At 38.6% G+C, this 19,654-nt stretch overlaps 1 protein-coding gene across 8 annotated transcripts in view; it reads left to right on the top strand.

The window, feature by feature from the left end:
- The window catches only part of Rad51b (RAD51 paralog B), a 569,590-nt gene that overhangs the window by 409,183 nt on the left and 140,753 nt on the right, over positions 1-19,654 (top strand). The window lies entirely within an intron of this gene.

Below are 19,654 nucleotides of genomic sequence, written 5' to 3'. Positions count from 1 at the left end.
TGCAAGAGCCAACTCCTGCTTCTTAGAGATTTCTTTCAGAATTAAAAAACTAATAACATATTTACAAAAGCTAAACATGCTCTGTATGTTTTCTTTTTTTTTTTTTTTTTTTGGTCTTTTTCCGTTTTATTGGTACCAGGGATCAAACTCACGACTGCCTGCTTGCAAGGCAGGTGCTTATGCCGCTGAGCTAAATCCCAGTATGTTTTCTTTTTACACTCAGTGATACTTTGTCATCCTTCTGTCTCCCGGGTTGAAAAGCTGACTCATCTGGAATCTCTCTTCCACACTCAACACTTTTTATTGAGCCTGCTTTGATTTTTCTCTCCAAATATATCTTTCCTCTTTTTTTTTTTTTTTTTGTAATTTGTATTGTGGTCAATTAATTTATTAAATTCACAATAGAATTATTTTAATAAAATTGAAAAAAACCATTCCAGTTTTTGTCTCTACCCTGGCCATTCTGCTGATACCAAATTTAACTTTTATTTATCTCTTTCCTACTCAAAAATCCAGGATTTGTCTTATGAGAGATTAGCTAAAATCAGGAAGCCAGTTTAACAATATTCAAGCATTTGGGGATTGTTATAATCAGTCACAATAGAAGTATTTACAGCATAGGAATCAGCAAGTGCAAAAACTCAGGTGTTTTTCCTACTTTTGGGTGAATCAGTTTCTAGAAGACCACTAGATAAAGTTAATGTTTCTCAGCCTTTCCCAGTGCACCCTTCCCTTCCCGTTCAGCCTTAGTTCCTACCATTCCTTAGGTGTAACTGCTTTGCCAAGTGTAACTCCTTATGCCATCTTCTGCCCTTTGCACGCCTGCTTCCACACTGTAGCAGAGACTGCTCACCTCACCTTTTTACTTCCAAGTCTCCTCCTTCCAAGAGTAAACATCACTTCTTGCCTGGAACCTGCATTCCTATATAGTTTATCTTGCTCTGTCTTCCTCCTCCTTATCCTTTCTTCTTGCTCAGCTATGTAAAGAAAAGATCTGAAAAATTTCATTTTACTTTTTGATTTATTGACTAAACTGGCAGATTTGGGTTTTTTATTTTTTTTTTCCAGTCTTTTTGAGGCAGGGTTTCACTATGCAGTTCAGTCTGGCCTTGAACTTACTTTGTAGCCCATGCTAGCCTTGAACTCACATTGATCCATCTGCCTCAGCCTCCTGAAGGCTGAGATTATGGGCATGTGCTACCATACCTGGCTACAGACTTTTAAGAAAAGTATGTCATATTCTTTTTGTATCCATATTTTCCCTCAGTGACTAGCAAAATTATAGGCATATTTTAAGCAGTAAATAAATGCTGGATGAACATTACCCTATATACTTTGAAAGAACAGTGACCATGAGAATCTTACAAAGCACAAAGGAACATCTTTAAAAATTGTTGTTATAATTACATACACACAATCCCACATTTGTTCAGCTTTAAAGCCGAACAAAAGAAAGTTTCTTGCTGCCTCATTTGACAGTCAGTATTCTTTGTTGTGGCTTCCTGGTTTATCTGAAGCAAAGAAGAGGAATGAAATAGAGACAAAAGAAATGGTTCTGAACTGCAGTTTAACTGCTACAAAAAAAAAATGGTCATTTGTTCATTGAAAAAGAGAGCTATCAGCTCATCCTTAGGCAAGTTTTCCTTATTATGAGATACAAAGGAAAATGGAAATAATTGCTTTTTCCACATCTGTTTTGTTGTATAGCTGAACAGATAAAAAGGATATATAAATATTTTCCCTAAAGTCTATAATGAAGTTACTTACTAGTGAATTAAAATGAGCAAATGTCTTAGAACATTTGTCCTCTTTAAACATACTACAATGGTTGTTACATGCATTCATATATTATATGATGTTATATTTCATGTCTCATATAAAATATCATTTGCTGTCATACTGCTTCAAACATTCATTATATCAGCTTGATCTTTGTGTTAACTGATCTTAGACAAGTCTGTCATTCGCTTGGGGCCTCAGTTTCCTCTTACTTTTTGTATTATATTGAATAAATAAAAGATTGCCTCGGTCTTCTACAGTTCTAACGTTACAAGATTATGAGGTAGGTCTGCATTCAGGAGCATCCTCTCACAGGATTTTACTTCTGATTTACAGAGTCCTATAATAGATTTCATCTGTGGAACAAAGGACACTGCTTAAACAGTGCTTGCTGGACAACAGTTGTGGGGTGAGAACAAGCAGCCCAGAGTAGCCAGTGATAAAATGATCTGAGTTGATTTGAGAGGAGTACCCAGCAGGGGCTGATTCGGGAAATGAAGTTCCTTCTGCTCTGACGCAGAAGAGGGAATACAAGTGACCTGGCCCAACTGAGATCTCTTCTATCCCAGCAGATCCTGTGCTATTAATATCTGCCAGCTGCAGGCCCAGAACATCCCCCTGCTGAGATCAAAGGAGCCCCTATCTTAGCTGGAACAAGGTCATCTGCGCAGGGCTGTAAAAGTGAGCGCTGGCTGGCTGTAGGACTGTCTATGGGGGAGGAAAAGTCAGGAGATGGGGAGGTGTGCTCTCATGCTCCTTTAATCTTGGCTGACCAGCTGTTGCCCTCCTAGTGTTAGTAAAGTTGAGAGTTCTTTGTTTTCATGTCGCCCCCTCCACTAAATTGTTGCCTGATTTTTTCTTGGATTAAGTGTATCCAGTAATCATGATTTGAGTTTATGATATGATCCTCTTCATATAAGTTTCATTTCACTGTTGAACTATCCACCTCCCAAATGAGAGCACTAGAAAAGGAAGAAATGGACCCCCAAAGCCAGGGACTTTCCTGATGTTTCTCCTGCTGTCGCATAGGAACTGTGCCTCAAGAAGGAATGAGTGCGCAAATAGAGTTTTCTATGATCAGTTAAAATAATTCCTCATCTGTGCTGTGTGCTTGTCAATTTGCAGCCTGTCTTTTATAATCTATACACTACTGAATGCAGTTAGAAGATTGGAACTTTCAGGATTTACACAAATTGAAAAGGTTCAAAATCACTATCCTAGTACGTTTCTCCTTCTCAATGGTTTGCACACACTTATAGTTGTACATGTTGGTGTGAGAGAGAGCCAGATGACAAGATCAGAAGTACTTACAGGGATTGCAGGAGGTTATAGGTAGGCTGGATTATCAGTGCTAACATTTCTCAATATCCTTACAAACATGTTTCTTCCCAGTTAACATCAGTGACAAGCTTATTCTTCCCACTGTTTAAGTCAGATTAAAAATCTCATCAGTGAGATTTTTCTCCTGATCTTCAAATCCACCTCACTATCCTAAAATGTCAGAGCTGGAAAAGACTTTAGTAATGTTCCATTCATCCAATGTGTCATTTATAGATGAGATAAAACAGAAATATAGGGGATTTTGTGTTTTATATTGTTCTAGACAAGGCACTGTGATTCAAAGTATTTCTTCAGTTTTTGCTTTGTTGGCAGAAACTCCATACACAGGTCATCCTAGAGTCCAGTGACTTGTTATTGCGACTGTTCTATTTATTACTATGTCAGTTCTTCCTTGGGACCACTGTGAACACTACAGACTACTGGACCTCAGTGATAGGGAACCTCTTTTTCTTATAATGATAGTACAGAAAAGATCTAGCAGCCAGCCGGCCTAAGTTGTCATGCCCTATGCTAAAGTCACCTGGGATTTGAGCTGAAGAAATGGCTGAGTCCCCATCTATGAGGCACAGTTGATAGGTGACATTGATGTATGGTGACAGTTGAACCTTCTGCAAGATTACAGCTCAGTACAATGCAGACCTTTATCTTTCCTCTGAGGCTATAACAGGGTTACTTCAGTGTGATGACATGGTCCACTTCAGAAGTCCCATTTGGCTATATGGAAGGCAAGATATTATTAGAATACTCTCCTGAAATTCCCAGGACTTGGCATGTTAGTTATCTTTTTACCTGCGTGAATGGCTCTTGATAGATTACAGCATATAGAAACTAGAAATCAGAAATATATGAAAGAGGGAAAGAATAGAAGGAAAAAGTATTACTTACTAAAAACAAAGAATGGTTTCTAGTTTTGGTGCTAGAAGTCTTTCTATTTTGGTTGGAGTCAGGGGAATTAATGGCTTTTTCATGTATAAGAGAAAATATTTTGGGACTCAAATTCCCCAGCAAGCCATCCCTGAAAAAAGCTGGAGTCCATTTGAAAGATTATATGCAACTGCATGGCTTGTGTCTCTTTTAAAATAAATTCAGCAAGAAAGAACAGCTCAGAATGGTTGGGGCGAATCAGGAACTCATGGTTGTGAAAGAAGCAGACTTCAAAGCATGGTATGAATTTTCGAGTTTTATTTCCACTCTTGCTTTCCAGCTGGATCTGCTCTGGATTTACTGCAGGATGTTTGAAAATGTGGCTCCCTGCTAATCTCAGACAGTTGCTATGATCAATGGTTTCTTTCATTTCCGATAAAAAACACTGGTGTTTCTGCTTAAATTGTGTACTTTCAGCTTTATTATTTTAGTTGTGATTTATTGTTCTGCATTACCCAAATTTGTAATCCATTAACCACAAACTTTGGGGTGGGTTGGTCAAGTTGCAGAACTCTCTCCGCAAGTTAGCTCCGAGGCCCTGCATGGTCCAGTCTCAAACTGAATGTTCATTGGTTTGTGTAAACATGTACAAATGCATGTGGGTGGAACAGCTTTCAATATCCACTCCTCAGGGCCAAGGAGTAGGTTAGCTAAATATTGCTTTGAAAACATAAAGTGTAACACGGCAATCAGCATTATTAGCATTAGCAACTCCATAGTACTTTTAATTGTTTTAAAATGATGAATTTCTTAATCTGCCTCAAGTAACTGAAGCAAGGAGGAGAAGGGAGTTGCTCAAAGGCCACACAGTGAGTGGAGGGTAGTGGTGCCGGGAACAGGAGTCAAGAGTGCTTCCCATGAAATCTTAGAATTGGACACTGAAGCCTCTTACAAGTGAGTTTTGGATAAAAATATTTAAGAGTCTTGGTAATCTTTCAATTTTTGATTCCAAAGCCACAGATATGTGTCAGCACACAAGCCTTCATGTGCTTCTGTTCACAAGGACACATGCATTTTCCATACTCTACTCTCCCTGATATTCAAGAATCCTTGATACTTTACTAGTTATATTATTTCCAGCAACTGCTCAGATGCCATGAAAGTTCTAATTTATAGAAAAAGATTAAAAGCACCAAAAATGTGTTTGGCTAAAGGAAATATAAATATTATGTAAGGCAGAAAGGCTAGCATTGAGTAAAGATGGACACAGCCTACAAAAGTCTGAAAAGCTATAAATCTTGAGGAGGGAACTTGAGGATTTTCAGCAGGGAGGCCAGGTATCCATGGCTGAGAGATCAAAAGGAGAAAGGGAACATTAAAGTCAACAATCAGGAAGTACTTCTGGTCATGAGTTCTGTTTTGCTAGTGCCAATTTACCAAAGAAAGACAACATTTGAAATTCAAGGTGTGTTGGAATGAAGTTAGGGATGACAGCCAGAATGTTGTCTTCGGGGAGGAGTCTTTCAGGTGGTTCATGTGAGAGCTGGGCTAGATGTTTTGAAAGTAGCTCAGCCATGCTGTCAGATTTCTGTGCCACAGAGGATTTACTGTCTAGTTTCCCACACCTTCATGTTTTCCTGATGAAATCTTAGTGTCAGGAAGATCAAAAGGACAAGAATACCTAAACTAGCTTTAGCAGTCACCTCCGCTACAGAAGTGTCAGAGCCAAAGTACAGAGAATGAAATCCCCAGAGCTGGCATGATCATGGAGGCCTTCAATTGGAAGGATCCTCTAAGAAGAGAATCTTATTTACCATCATTCTGTACCAAGGGTGAATGGTCTCTAAGTCAGAGATATCATAAAGAAGGACTTTAAGAGTGATACTTGAAGGATAGTTTAGTTTGTGGTGTCATGTGGCTTGAAATACTTGCAGAATCCATTTGTAATATTTAGTAGGGCTTAGGGGAACATGTAACAAGGTCTGTCTAGGCAGCGTAACCCAAGAATGGTCAAGCTGAACTCTGATCTAGGTTCTGATTCTGTCACTTCCAGTACTACATAAACCACCTGCTCAGAGAAGATGAATGACCTCTCATATAGAGCTAGTCATTTTTCTTTTCTCTCTCTCTCTCTCTCTCTCTCTCTCTCTCTCTCTCTCTCTCTCTCTGTTTTACCAGAAATTGAGTCCAGGGCCTTTGCACTGAGCTATAACCATCTACAGCCCCTTTTTTGTTACCTAAGACAGGATCTCACTAAGTTACCCACTTCAACTTGTGATTGTCCTGCCTCAGCCTCCTAGACTACTAGGATTACAAGTGTGTGCCTCATTGCCTAGCTTAAGACTTTTCTTCAGTCAAAGATTTGAAGTGATTATTTCTCTCTCCCAGAACCTTTATTCTACTGATTTGCGAACTTTAATATACATCAGAATCCCCTTATTAATACACACATGCTTTGGCTCCTACTCCCAATTTCAGTTGGTTTAAGAAGAAGCCAAAGAATTTACATTTCTAACAGATTCCCATGACTTGGTAATGTTGGCTTGGGGAACTACACTTTGAGAACCACTGTTTTGTTCAAGACCCTGTCTGTGTTAGGCATTACAGATACCAAGACAAGTATGTCTATATCTGAGTTCTGAAGGCGACAGCCTCCTGAAGGGGAGCATAGATATGTGGGAGGGATGGCTTTAGCATTCATACCAGTCAGACATGCCCACATTGGGAGTTCTGTAGGCTTCATCTCAGTGTGGGGTAGGACAGTTACTAGGAGGCTTCAGAGCTATTTTGGTGGCAAGAAACAGAAAGCTTCTGAAGCTCACTTAAAAAAGGGCAAGCTTTTTATTGAATAGCTGACATTCATAGACCATGTATTGTGTGCCCCACATGTAAATTCACTATTCAATTTAATCCTCCCTAAAACCCTCTCAAAATAGTATCCAATATCCCATTTTATGGATGAAAGATCAAGGATTTAGAAAACAACACAATTACTAGCAGAACCAGAATTCCAACTTAGGGAACCTGGCTCCAGAGCTTATATTTTTATCATGAATCTCTTCAGTAAGAATATAATTATGATTCTGTAAGCTATATAGATAGGACCTAAAATATAGCCAAATCACATGGAGATTAGAAAGGTTAAAACTCAGATTATATGCATTTTTCTCTTATACTATATATGCCTTGACTTTCCATGATACTGATTAATCTTATAATCTAATTAGTCCAAATTACCTTGTAATTCTGTACATGGGTTGTTCTTTCACCCATTAGGAAGTCATATGACAAAGAATATAACCAGTGTACTTCTCCTTCCAGGAGGGATCATGAATGGGTGTGTTTTCCTCCTCTACAGGGTTCTTTATGAAGGATAGATTCCTTGAGAAGGAAGAACCTATGAGATAAGCATCCTGCCATAATATCTAATATAAGGGCTTTGCCTAGTTGAGCAGATTAGAGTGTAAATTTGCTAAATAGGACCATGTATATATGTTAATCTCTTCAGTCATTTCACTCTCAGCATTATTTCCTTCTTTAATATTAAAAAAAATTTGCTATTAGTTATCTATCACTAGTCCATGATCTGGCCATGGTAGTGCATGCCTGTAATCTAAGCATTGAAGCAGGAAGCTGAAGCAGGAGGATTGTTGGCAAATTTAAAATCAGCCTGGGCTACAAAGTGAGCTCAAGACCAGCCAGGCTATACTGCATAGTAAGACCTTGTCTCCAAACAAACAAACAAACAAAAAGCTAGTTCATATCTTTAAACTAGTTTACTGTGGTGGAAAAAACAAAACAAAACAAAATATTTTCAATCCCATACAACCTGTGAAACCCTTCTTTGATCTAATTTTCTTTATTCCCATAATTAGTTCTAGAGTATCCTCATGGAGGAGAGAAATTTCTTGTCTTTTTCCATAATCTGATGCTACTAACTGTTCTAAACTATTGTTATCTGATGAAATATGAACCCAAACTTAACTGCGTATAAATGGTCTAATAATCCAGGGGCATAGGACAGAGGCTCATTAGCATAGACTGTATCACATAGTCATCTGTCATCTATGAACTGCTCAAGGTAACGTAAACCAGAGCAGCCAAGGTAGCAGCTGACTAACTGTAAAAAAGTTCAATGGAGACCTCTTTATCGGCAAATTATACCCTTTCCATAATTTACAAAAAGCTGGAGCAAAATTATTTTCTACCCTCAGGAAGGGATCTGCATTCAACTATGTATGTGTGTGTGTAGCATATGTGTATATTGGGGGTGTTCCTGTGTTTAACAGAAGAACATAGGTCTTTTTAAGTTATAAAATTGCTTTTCTTAACCATGTTGCCATCTAATAAGTCCATAAAAGTACTTAAGAGAATCCAAGCTTCCAGGCATTATCCCTTCTAGATATAGAAAATGAATGATGCCAAAGTGGGTGGGGATTAAGGAAAGAAACTTTATTTTGTTTTTAAAGATGATATATAGATAAATGAGGCTAGAAAAGTATAAAAATAAATTGACAGGGAGACCATGCTCCCAAGACAGCTCTAATCCAGGAGCAGAATAAGCTAAATCTTTAAAGGTAGGGCTCAGGAAACAAAGCCCAACCAGGAATAAATTCCTTAGTCCTTTACAGATAAAACTGGAACAGAGGGCAAAATTTGCCCCTCTGTTTGTGATAGTACTAAATTAAGGTGAACTTCAAGAAAATCTTGTCTTGGAGTCATTAGAGCAGAAGTTCCATGAGGGATAGACCTTTTGTTTACTTCTGGATCCCCACAGCCCAGAAATCACGTCTGGCAACCATAGTTACCCAATAAATATAAGAAGAATGAATGAAGCACAGACAGCTACAAGAGATACAATCTAAGGATTGTTTGAAAACTTTAGAACCGTATTCTCCTAAAAGGCATGAAACCACCATTGTAATTTTTCTCATACACAATTATGCATGCTCCCAAATTCCTTCAAAGTACAGTGAATTTTAACTGTCTAACCATATGCAATGAATGGCAATAGGCAGTGTGGGGAAAGCATCAGAAAAGAACAGAAACCCAGTAACTCAAAAAGTTTTGAAGGCGGTCTCTCTTCTGTTTGAACAAGAGTGGTGACTGAGGTACTTCAGTCTGACACACAATAAGGATATTTATTAGGCACCTACCACGCAGTAGTTTCTGTGCTAGGCAGATGCTGAAGATTCAGAGACAAAAGCCATAGTCCCTGCTCTTTAGTAAGCTCAGTCAGGTGAGTAGAGGAAGAGAGGAAATATTATTGTGCCAGTAAACAAGTGCATTGCCTCCAGGGGTTTGGGAGATTGCTAGGTGATTGCCCATACCAGTCCTAACAAGGAGACAACACTTCAGCCCAGCCTTGAGGGATCCAAAGGATCCGTATGTAGCCTTCCTAAGAGGAGGAGGAGAGGAAGGTGCTCCTGGCAAAAGGAAAAACTCATATATTGGAATAAAGGCAGCCTGTAAACTAGGTGGGACCAGAGTGTGAAAGGTCTTATCTATCATACTAATCATTTTGAATGTTTCTTTTCGTGAGGGCAATAGGGAGCTATTTTAAAAAGGAAGTGACAGGATCATTTTGTAGTGCATAGATTTCTCAAGCAGCAAGCTAAAAGTTAAAAAGAATAGGGATGAACTGAGAAAACTTCACTGTTGATCGCTTTGAGGTCGTCACTTTGGGATGAGTACAGTGCTAGACTTCTTAAAAGCAATGAGGACTGCAGGACTAGTTTTAGTCCTTCTAAGGTCCTGGCTTCCTGGGTCTAGTTTTGATTTCCCACCTGATTAACATGAGCGATTCTTTTCTTTTAGGCTTCTAAATAGTATCTGGTGAGTCCTCAAGTTATCAAAGTACCTTACAGTTAAAAATGGTATCAGGCTATCTATAATTCTTTGGTAGGAGAGGAGAGAAAATAGCAAATAAAGTACTGACAATATGGGAAAAATACATAATTTATGCTCTTTTTGCTTACCAATGATTACAAGAATAATGTGAATGACAGCTATGTGTTAGACTCTATACTGAGCACAAAAAAAGCTTAACAAGTTTGTGGAGTTCAGTTTTTCTCCACTTTGGAGATTGAACCCAGAGCCTCACACATGCTTGTGGAATTCAGTTATTACCTCATTTTATAAACAAAATGAAGCCCAGAGTGTTTACCTCACTTGCTGATAATCATGTAACTAGTAATTAGTTAGGATTCAAACCTACAGAGTCAGCCTGTAACCAGTAGAATATACTGAGGTCTTCAAGAGATTAATAAATATAATTATTTCAAACTGAGCTTTTGGCCACATCATGCTGCTGTTGCCAGAGTTGAGAATTCCCTCTTTGGGGGTGATTTTGGCTGTTTCATTGGCTATACCCTGAAATCTGTTTACACATAGGCAGCATTTCTAGTGAGGTTTCTTGTATTTAAGGACTAGCTCTGCCACAAGCCATCTGCACTGTTTTGAGCAAGTGATTTAGTATCTCTGGACTTCAGTTCGCTCAGCTCCACACACAGGTGAGACTTTTCTCCCTTTCCTATTTACTGATTCTGTCTTTGTTGATTCTGTCTTCACAAAGCAAACTGATACTTCCTCTTTTAAGCTTCAGGCAGGCTGTTCTTTTCTGAACAAGATAAACCCAATGCTGGATCATCCCTTCTATTAGCATTTTGGTACATCCATTTGGCATGGGCAACACCTTCATATTTTTTAAATCTATAAACCATCATTTTCTAAATATGCAAACTTGCTATATGTAAAAATGGTGTTATTATACCACTAAGTTATGTAAAACATGTCAGAAATAAAAAATTTTGTAAGTTATGTTCTAATACTTTCTTCCCAAATACTATGAATCATCATATATATGCCTGCTACTGGATCTAGTTAAATTTTCTCTCTCATTGCAGAGTTCTTTCCTGGCTGAAAAAGAGTGTGACCAAACTCAAAATTTGAGCATTTGATCTGGAATACCTATAATGTGAAATCCTTGCTGGATATTCAAGTAGTAATAAGATCAGTATTAAACTTGTCCCCTGTCCTCTAGAACATAAAGGCTAATTTTTAACTTTGCTGGTTGAAACCCTAGAATTTCTGCATATTCTAAAGAAGCTCAGTCTTACAACTAAATTGATCATGTGTGTTTCTCTATAGTGAATTGGAACAAGAGAAAAATATAAGGAAGAACAGAGAAAAGGCTCACACAAATGCAAAAGAAGTCATAGTGCAACACAGCACCTCATCAATTGCCTGCAAGATGAGAGAGGCAAATTTTTAATGTCAGGGGCATTTACAGAAATGAAAACCACTGTGATCATTGTGATGGCGGCTTAAACCATCACAATATTAGGACGCAACCACAATGGATTGCCTAACTACTCTGTCTTGAATCTCAGTGAATACATTGCGATAGACATCACCTACAGGCAACCTCCATCATTGGCCTAGATCACTCTTAAAGTGGCATCAAGTGCCATTTTCCACTGAGAATTCACTAGCCTGACCAAGGCAGCTCAGCTTAGCTTAGCACCTATGATGGGTGACTGTTTTTCTTTGTCAGCTGTGTAATAAGCAGCAAATCAGATAAACTGCTATGTTGTTCCTAGGCCAGTGATATAGTGAATTTTAGAGCTTTCAATGATAACAGCCAGCCACTGCAGCATGAACATCATAGGTTTGCTACTACTTTTCCAGGTATTCTCTGGACAGAACAATCAAGCATATCTTAGTAGAATGGTCATGTTAGGGAATCCAGCTTTCCTGCGCTGATCATCTGGTTTTTCTGTCCCTTGGGGTATGAGCTCGAAGGAGCTGTTGATGCCAACTTGAGAAAGCTATTAACTTTTGAAAGTTTAGCCTGTTCATCACCAAATATGTTAAAAAATTATTTGCAGTCAGTCTATCGGTAGCAGTTTAAAATATTTATCAAAATCATAATTTAATTTCCTTCATACTCAGAGAAATAGGAGACTGAAATTCACAGGTTCTTTTTTTTTTTTTTTTTTTTTTTTTTTTGTCTTTTTGAGATAGGGTCTCACTATGCAGTTCAGGCTGGCCTTGGGCTCACTTTGTAGCCCAGGCTGGTCTTGAACTTGCAAAGATCCTCCTGCCTCAGCCTCCTGGGTAATGGGATTACAGGCATGAGCCACCACACCCGGCTCCACAGGTTCTTTTTGGTGTTGTAACTTTCACTTGTAAGTTGAAATTGTCACCTTGTCTTTCTCATTTTATTCACCTTTACTGAGCTAAACTTACTGGATTTCAGATTTTGTGAAAAATCATTTTTCTTCATCGAAATGTACAGATCAGCTGAGACTTGCATCAGAGATTAATTATAATAAGCCTAAATTGAGCATTTCTTCAGTTAAGAACTGCATATTTCTTCAAGAGAAATTGTTATGTGTAACCTAGTATGGCTTTGGCCAGTTGTCATTGGACACTACAATTGGCCTGGAGGAAATTTAATTTTTTTTAATTTTTATTTTAAAGAGAATAAAACAAAGCAAACCAAACCAAAGCAGAGCAGAGCAGAGCAGAGTAAAATAAGCAAATAACACAGGATTTCAGCAAAAGACAGTAGGAAATCAACAGTGGCTACCATAATGTCTTGTTTTCTTCAAAATAGTTGTCCAGAAATATAGTTTTGATCCTCTGGCCTACCAGTCAACATTCTTACAATTCTGAGTGTACCTGGAGTTTGTGACAAGTATATTTTGTTCAAAAACACATAGTTGGTAACACACTTCTTTGCTGAAAATAAGATTGCAATGGGAAGGGCCTGATGGAGAAGGAGTAGTGTTGAACCCTGGAAGACAGATTGTGGTATTCCAGACAATGGGTTGTACCATCGGGAAAGGAAACTAGAAAGGTAAGGAGACTTATGAAAAAGGAGGTGATAACTGCTAACTGGTCACCTTCATTCAGACTTGGTGTACATGCAAAAGGAAACCCAGAAATCTATGTGACAGCTCCTATTGGACTGGGTGAAAATATTGATTTTTTTTCCCCTAACTGGAATTTGACAGGGTCAGTTCATGTCTGGGTTTTCAGCACTTAATACAGGGCCCTTTTGTCTTGGGAGGCGGCTGGACTGGTTTTTCCTCCAGGCAGGTGCACAGAGGGCGGTTATTGTAGCCTGAAACACAAACACCAAGCCCCTAGGCTCTGGTCCACATACTCTCCAGTATGGCTCAAGGAAATAAAGTGAACAATGACTCTTGCAACAGGCAAGCACTGTAAATGCCACTCCTGAGAGAAATATTTCTTAAAACTTTGTATCCGTAACCTGATCGGCTCTTAAAACTTAATTATATGTGAGGGAAAAGGAAGCCATTGGCTCCTCCAGCTGTCCAGGTTGAGCGAGAGAGCACAATGGAGCATATCCGATTCGCGGCCTTACTTAGGTAATCAGATTAATATCTCCTGAATTGAATTTACCCTTTTGATATGGAGTCTTTCAGCTGCCTTGTTTCACATCTCAAATTCTGACAAAGCTGTACGGCCTTTGAGTAATTTCCCTGAAATCTATATGCGGGAAGCTTGTGTTCTTTTGAGCACTTTTTTTGGGACTTCTACCAATTAAATCTGCTTCTGGCACACTTTTAATGGCATACTTTCCCCTGAGTCAACAAGTGCTCCAGAATCTGAGGTCATTTGTTTAATTTAAAAGCAAAGGTTATGGAACAACCATTTTAGACCGCACCAGCCAAGCCCCTGTGGCTTTAAAAAGAGGGATCCCGTAGGGGAGGGAAAATAATAAACTGGATTTCTTATAGAAAAAGTAAGTTAATTGCCATGTCTCGGTTAAGTCAGTATCAAATCAGGTCTGTCTATGTTGTCTCTGCCAGTCTTCTCTCCCTTTCTCCTTAAGCCAATCCTCTTCCTTCTAAAGCTTCCTTACTTAGGATGGAGGCTCACCCTCCTTGCTGTGATTCTTGCAAAACAAACATCTGGACTGGATTTTTGTCAGCTGGAGTTGAGAGAGAACTGTAAATGATGCCGTGATTTTTTTTTCAGCCTTATTAAATTTATTTATAGCCAGTCTGAAGCCAGGATACATGCTTGAGGTCTTGATTGGAGGTTCTCGAGGAACGTAGGATGGCTATTTTCCCCCTGTTATTTTCTGAATAATATCAAAGATAGAGTTACATAATTCTCAACTTGGGTTTGTTTGTTTGTTTTTTTCTCCCCAAAGGACACTTCATTAGGACATTTTGTGCGTCAGTATTCTTCCATTGTATAAGCCTATCCAATATGCCCTTCCTTTCTGTCTGTGAAAAAAGAGGAAATGTAACTGGCATAGTATTTTTGGAACATTACAGTGATGGAGACTAGGTTTCTGGTTGTGTGAGATGTGAACCAGTGACATGGGTTCTTTGCCAAAGGAACACAACTTGGATTCTGTTCCTATGTTTCCATTTAACAACTTCTCAAATATTAAAGCAGCCAAATCTCAAAGAATTTCATTCATTTTCTCATTATGTAAGATAATACAAGGCTCCACAAGAGGCTTTATGAAATACTTTGCTGTGACTTTAGATCTTATTAAGAAACACTGCCTTGGGGTTTGTATAATTATTTAAGAAACAGAAGTTTTCCGTGGAGACTGAGTCAAATGATGATTTCTTAAGGTTTTTCCCAGTGCTATAGTTTGAGATGATTCCTTGGTTTTCTTTTGCTGACATTTATATCTGTGAAAAAAAAAAAAAGAAAAGAAAGCAAAATAGAGGCCATTTCGGAGTAAGGCTTGCTAACCACACTTTCTTTTCAAGAGAAGAGACTATTCAGCTTCCTGCCATCCTAATCAGTCATCCTTAGCTTTAACAACGGAGTTTAATGTTCTCCATCTTGCTAAGGGTTAGTCTCTCTTGCACTGAAAGTGAATAGAAACCAAATGTACTTTCTGTTGTAAAAACTGTAATATCATGACACCAGTTATTTCATTATTTGCCTGTGAACATCTCATTGATGCAACACCACTCTGTTTCCTGACATTCCCGTGTCACAGAAAGTTGGCCATTCCATATTTAGTTCTCAGAAATGTTAACAGATTCCTTCATGGATTATTTTGATTAGAGATTGGAAAAGCTATTCTTACAGCAAGGTCTTATTAACTAAAAACATTTAAAAGTAGCTCATGTTCTCTACCAAGAAAGGCAGCTCTTTTTCCGTAGGTTTCATGAGAAATGTTGGAGGCAGAGCAGCCTCTCAAATGTGGGTGTCTGCTACCCACTTTCTAGTTATAAAAGTAGAAGCAAACTCATTGGTACTGGAATTGGCCTTAAAGTTAGCCACAAAGAGATCATTGCTTATCATCAGAATTCAGAGGAATCAGAAAAAGGAATGTCCAAGAGTGAAGAAGATTTATTTTCAAGTAGGGAAGAAAGAACAATCACAAAGAACAGAGAATCATGAAGCACATAGAATGAATCCAGCTGGACGTTAAGTAGCACTGCATCTTCCAAAAGCATGAAGCCAAGCAGTTCTTGCTAGATTTGGCTTTAATTATTTTTGAAGATGAAAATCATAGAGTGGATGACAGGAGAAGACTAGCAGCATGGAGTGTTCAGTCTACATTTAGAACTTTCCACAATATATATATATATTTTTTAATTTTATTTAAGGAGAAAAAGAAAAAAAAACAGAAAAAGGGTACAAATTATACAGAATTTCAGAAAGAATAAACAGTAGGAAATCACTAGTTAATAGATTACATATTGTTATCTTAGAAATAGTTGTTCAAGTTACAAATTAAAGTATATAAAGTGGACTTTCAAACAGTGAGACTGCAAACAGTTTTGTTTAATGATCCAACAAAACTCAGTAATATGGTTATCTATCTTATACACTTAACTATATATGCAGTTATATCCTTTACTTTCTTTTCCTTTCTTTTGTACAATGACAATTACACATTTTGGGTTTTATTACTCCCACAGTTCTTATTACTTTTTTTTGAAGAGAGTAAAGCCAAATGTGACATAATAGAACAGAGTCAGTCAAATCAAAAGGATGGACATAATAGATAATATAAAAACAAAATACAAGGTGATCAACAATGGTTACCATACTGCCTCTTGCTATCTTAAAAAGAATTGCCTATATTATCAGTTCTAATAAAATTGAGCAAAACAGTAAAGAATAAAACCAAAACATTGGAGACATTACAGGACTTTAAAAGAAGATAATAGTCAACCAGAATGGGTGTCATAATGAATCTTATTGTCTTCACAGTTGTTGTCTATACTTTAGAACTTGGTACTATCAAGCAAAGCAGAATAGTGGAAAATCAGTCAAAACAAGATGGTGAGGGCAATACAGGGTTTCAAATCAAGTTAATAGGAAATCAAAGTGTGTTACTATAATATATCCTGCTATTTTTTATTTTTCCCTTAATTAAAAAGAAAAAAATAAAAAAGTAAATAATTTAAAAAAGGAGATTGAGATAAAACAGGGCATAACAACAAAACAGCACAGGTCAAAGCATAACCATTTAAGCAAAATAGTGTTTCACCACAAGATATCCTGGCATGAAAGTAATTACCATAGTGTCTCTTTCCTTGAAATCTTTGAGTATAACTTCGTATACTGTAGCACCAAACATATTATGACACTGTAAAACCATTCAAGAGACTGACAGTATTACAAGGTATTTAGGACCAACTATCAGAAAATGAACAATGGTTTCTTTATAATCTCCTTGTCTATAAAAGTTTTTGCTTATATTATCACATATAATAAAATCCAATAAGATACAACCTGTTAAGACCGATGGAGACAGAAGAATAAAAGCTTGATGGGACTTCAAAACAAGATGATACTAAATTAGCACTAGCTATTATAATGTCTTGTTTTCTGCAAAATAGCTGTTCCTACCATCCAATCTTCTCTGCCTCATTTCTGTTGAGATCTTTTTCTGTCGTTTGTTGTCAGTTTATCTTCTTCATTTCGCTTTCTGCTCCATTCATTGTGGCCTCTCTGCCACTGTTTCTGGAATCTTGGTATTTTCCTTTTTTAGACTATCCTGCAGTATTCTCTGTAGAGTTGAATTGGTGGTTGCAAATTCCCCTAGTTCCTCTTTATCCTGGAAGCACCTTGTTTTTCCATCAATTTCTAGGGACAGTTGTGCAGGATATATCAATCTTGGCTGGAGGTTATTATCTTTCAAAGCTTGAATTATTTCCCCCCACGCTCTTTGTGATTTGATGGTTTGTGCTGAGAAGTCTGCTGTAATTCTGGTGGGTGTTCCCTTGTAAGTGATCTGTTTCTTGTCTCTGATGGCTTTTAATATTCTGTTCTTATATTGGACTTCTGCAATTTTGATTATTATATGCCTGGGTGTAGCTCTGTTTGGGTTGTAGGTGGTTGGGGTCCTGTATGCCTCATATATCTGAGTATCTTTACCTTTTGCTAAATTAGGGAAATTCTCTTGGATTATTTCTGTGAAAAGCTTTTGTAGTCCATTTGTTTGTGTCCCTACTTCTTCTTTTATGTTTTTAATTCTTAAGTTATAGATCCTCTTATCATCTTCTAGCCTTTGTATTGTTGCTGTTTGTTTTCTTGTTATTTTTAAGAAGTTTTTCATTTCATGCTCCCACATTACAAATCTGCCCTCCAGTTCAGATAACCTATCCTTAGTTTCTTTCAAGCTGTTATGCCAGCTTTCGATAGAGTTTTTAGTTTCCTGGTAATCTCTTTGAACCTGCTTCACGTATTTTGTGTTTTCTCTATTTTCTCCATCAAACAATTCTCCCCTTTTTTTCTGTTCTTCCATTCTACCATCTGTTTTTTCTTGGGTGGTGCTTAGCATTTCTCTAACTATTCTAATTATATCTTGCTTTATTTTGTTAAATACTTCTCTTTTGAACTCACCTATGAGGCTCCGGAGATACCGCTTTATGTCTATTGGTGCCGTGTCTGATATTGCATGTTTTCTTTCCTCATTCTCCTTTGCATTCACCTTTCCTGGATCAGTGTTCTCAGGACTGGGGACTGAGGACCCTTTCTTGTTGCTTCCTCTTCCCATACTTTTTGTTCCTTTTATACAAGCATATATAGGAGGCCCAGTTTCTTTCTTTGTCAGTTACAGTTTGTTTGAATTGTGCCGGCTAGGTGTTCCCGCCCACTGCAGTGTACTAGGGAGACACAGACCTGGGCAGCCTCTCCTGGGCCCTCCCCTCCAGGTCAGCCTACCTAAGGCTTCACTGCTAGGGTGCACCTCCAGGCGCTGGGACTTGGTTTGGGCTAGCCTACTGGGTCTTAGTCAGTGGCATCACCCAGGCCAGGCACTCCTCACCAATCCCGCTTGAAAGGGGAATATGCGACTAAAGTTACTGCAGCGTCCTGTTCCGGCAAGTCTGCCCGGTCCCAGTATGTCCTTTGCTGAAGCCTCCTACTCTATAGAAGGGTCCCCGTTCTACTCACTCACCGCAGGTCGATGCAGGGCTCCCTGTCAGTCCCATTCTCAACTCTGTTCGCTGATTCCCACTCTCAGAGTTTTCACGTGTCTCTCTCCCTGCTGCGCCTATTTGGATGCAGCAGCGGTAGCAGGAACTTCAAATCGCGGCTTCCAATGGCGTGGGATCCAGCTTCTGCGCTGAGATTTTATCTGTTCCTGTTATAGCACCGGGATTACATTTCCAGTTGGTTTCTCTTAGCTTACTTCGTTCCTAGGTCAGCAGGGTATATCTCCCCTTGCTTAGGACTCCTCGCACTGTCCCATTCCTGGATTCTAAGCAGGGTATCTCAGAGAGCCTCCATAGCTGCTGCTATCTATCCACCATGTTCTCCCGGAAGTCTTCCACAATATTTTTAATTATATAATAATTTTTATTAAGTTTCTCTAAAGAATTTCTTTAAATGCAATGTTGTTCACTGTAAAGTGGTCCATCTAAAGGTAGAGTTGAAGTATTTGCCAAAGATGTAGGAGTGAATGAACACAGAGTTGATGGTATTGGACACTGACAGAGTTAGTTACATTAAGCAAAAGAAATGAGCAGTCTTGGCAATAATTTACGAATACCTAAGTGTTGTAGTCAGGTACAACACAAGTACAAGTGTTGTGTGGAGAACAAGTAGAATCAGACATGGAGTTTATAATATTTTTATAATGGTCACCAGGAGTTAACACAAGAAAATGCAGGAAATCTATCCACAACACCAAAGACATAGAATATTTAGTCAAGAGCCTAAATCCACAGTAATGTCCCAGATGAGTCCAGATGAAAATGCAGAGCTCATCACAATGCCTCCCACAAGTCCACTGGAGGTCCTGAGCCCACAAGAAGGCCTCACACCAGTCTCTTTTACGGATCCATGCTGAAAAGGCCCAGAGGTCAGCAATGGAAACCATAAAGTCCATGCCAGTGGGGTAAGGCAGCTGTGCTAGTGGATGAAGGTTCTACGCTGGAGCCGAGAAGCCACACTCACAACAAAGACCAGGGCCGTTCTGAAAGGCATCACAGCCATCCTCAGCGACATGGAGGCCCCAAGCTTCTCCGATGATAAAAGCACAGTCGAGTACGTGCCAGGAAGCCAGTATGACAAGTTCATCCTGGAGACCAAGCAGCACGTCTTCCCCTCTGAAGCCAGAAAACAGTGCTCGATGTGAAAAACCAAAGCTTCTCCAGGAAAACTAACAGCTCAAAACAGCAACTGGTAGGAGAACCCACAATGC

Source organism: Cavia porcellus, unplaced genomic scaffold (genome assembly GCF_034190915.1).
Source record: "Cavia porcellus strain 051 isolate PalLab524CR breed Dunkin Hartley unplaced genomic scaffold, mCavPor4.1 scaffold_31, whole genome shotgun sequence".
Classification (NCBI taxonomy): domain Eukaryota; kingdom Metazoa; phylum Chordata; class Mammalia; order Rodentia; family Caviidae; genus Cavia; species Cavia porcellus.
Note: the sequence above shows the minus strand (reverse complement) of the source record. Positions and strands in the feature narration are given on the sequence as shown.